The 2,346-nt window shown below is 45.5% G+C and overlaps 1 pseudogene; it reads right to left on the bottom strand.

Moving 5' to 3' along the window:
* Positions 1-1,758: 1,758 nt before the first annotated feature.
* The window catches only part of LOC102982471 (chromatin modification-related protein MEAF6-like), a 940-nt pseudogene continuing 352 nt past the window's right edge, over positions 1,759-2,346 (bottom strand).

Here is a 2,346-nt window from a genome sequence, read left to right as displayed (position 1 = left end):
GGCGGACTCTTAACCACTGCGCCACCAGGGAAGCCCTAGACGTGTTTTGATAAGAGACGCCATCCATATTTCAGCTCTACCGATATTGCCACAAATGGAACATATTTTTTCTAACAAAGATACGGACATAAGTAAAGGACTGTGACTAGAGTCACAGGAAAGGTGAGGCCCCACAGCTTATCCCTTAGACTGATTCATGACACAGGGTTTAAATCGAACAATCCAGTCTCCTAATGCAGTGGTTCTCAACTTGGTTTCTTATCAGAATGCCAGGGACTCTTCGAAACAATATCCCCAATACTAGGCTGTACCCGAGTCAGAGTCTTGGGGAGTGGGACCCAGGCACTGGTATTTTTTAAGCATCCCAGGTGATTCCAATGTGCAGCCAAGGTGGATGGCCACTGCTCCAGAGGCAGGTAACTACCATAACAGGGTCCTCAGCCCTTCCACCCTGAAAGGAAGGGGCATCACGGCCTCTCGGTGACCCTGTCATTCACTCTGCTTAAGGACTCCAGGCGTTATCAGCTTTGGGTACAATTTAGAGCCCTTCCATTTGCCTTAGTGGTTTTTAGAGCAATATTTAATCAGGCAAATACCATCAAAGAGAGAAAAGATGGAAAAAGAAATTTCCATAAGGCATGATATGAATAAGTAAGTGAAAAAACAATCTCAAGTTTAAAAGTGAAGGGTGAGAAGTCAAAGCCTGTGAAATTTTATTTGTACAAAAGAATAAAAATACCTATTTTAAAAGGACTGATTTAAACTTATGTTTTTCAGCTTTTCCTGTTCCTTGAACATGAAACTGCTTCCAACTCAAAAAGATTTAAGATAGGTAATTATTAAAATACCATCAAAGAGAGAAAAGATGGAAAAAGAAATTTCCATAAGGCATGATATGAATAAGTAAGTGGAAAAAACAATCTCAAGTTTAAAAGTGAAGGATGAGAAGTCAAAGCCTGTGAAATCTTATTTATACAAAAGAATAAAAATACCTACTTTAAAAGGATTGATTTAAACTTAAGTTTTTCAGCTTTTCCTCCTCCTTGAACATGAAACTGCTTCTCACTCAAAAAGATTTAAGATAGGTCATTATTAAATAACCACTCTTTACACCTTCCCTCTGCAAAAAAACCAAAAGCCAAGTCCCCATTTTATTTACGGTAAACCAAATTATTTTCAGTTAAGAATATTGGCAACCGCATGAAACAGATGATCAGATACGTCCGCAGGAAGGTATGAGCTGTACAATGGCATTACAGAAAGTCCCCAAAGAAAATAAGATGGTAAAAACAGTAACAGGAAAATGATAAAACACGAACAAAATAAGAAAACGCCAGATATTTACAGCCTCCCTCTGAAATGTGACCTGTTCTACGTTCAGCATAAAACAAACCTAGAGAACATTTCTCCATGTGCATCACAGATGCAGCTGGTGCCACAGCCAGTTTGAGGGCGGAGACATTTGTTCCAAGAAGGGAGAAATGCACAGTGAGCAACTTGCTGGGATTATAACAACGTCTTGGGTTTTCCTGCAATTCTGTTACTGAAAATGACACAAAGTAAATGATCCGATATGGCCGTACAGAAAGGACGTGTTTGTCACCACGTTTCGGAACAAAGTACTTCGAGTCACAGGCACCGGGTCTGGGAAAGCAGAGGTGGATGGCCGCGCAGCCAGGTGAGGGACGTTCCTCTCCGTGAGGTCAGCGGAGGGAAGCAGGGCGCTACAGCCTGGACGCTTCTGCACTAATGAGTCTTCTAATAATCAGCTCGTGGTTTTTTGGTTAACTTCAGATCAGTCCTGTGCCGGTGTTTATTCCTTCGTGTTTTATGGCCGCTATGATGGCTCCCTGAGGAAGGAGAAGAAGCAGCTTTCTGAGGTGTCACCCCCTGCACAGATCCACCCGGGTCCTCAGGATGCTCCTGGCTGGGCTCGTTTTCCTGATTGTGGAAGTCTGGAGAAGAATCACTTTCCGTCCCACTTCCTGGCGCCCTCTTTTCAATGAGCTGGTCCTGAACTCCTGCCAATGCACTTGCTGCAGCTGCTGAAGTAACTGAGGGTTTACTGAAGAGCCGCTCCTTGTATCGTTTTTGCTATTGGAGTGTTTTGCTCCGTCAGGTACCCATCCCAGCCACGCATAGTGCTGCCATGCATCTGAGCGTCTTCCAGGTGGCTTCCTTCAAAAGCATGGATCTGGGGACTTCCCCGGTGGCGCGGTGGTTGAGAGTCCGCCCGCCGATGCAGGGGACGCGGGTTCGCGCCCCGGTCCGGGAAGATCCCACGTGCCGCGGAGCGGCTGGGCCCGTGAGCCGTGGCCGCTGAGCCTGCGCGTCCGGGGCCTGTGC

Source organism: Physeter macrocephalus, chromosome 18 (genome assembly GCF_002837175.3).
Source record: "Physeter macrocephalus isolate SW-GA chromosome 18, ASM283717v5, whole genome shotgun sequence".
In the NCBI taxonomy this organism is placed as follows: Eukaryota; Metazoa; Chordata; class Mammalia; order Artiodactyla; family Physeteridae; genus Physeter; species Physeter macrocephalus.
Note: the sequence above shows the minus strand (reverse complement) of the source record. Positions and strands in the feature narration are given on the sequence as shown.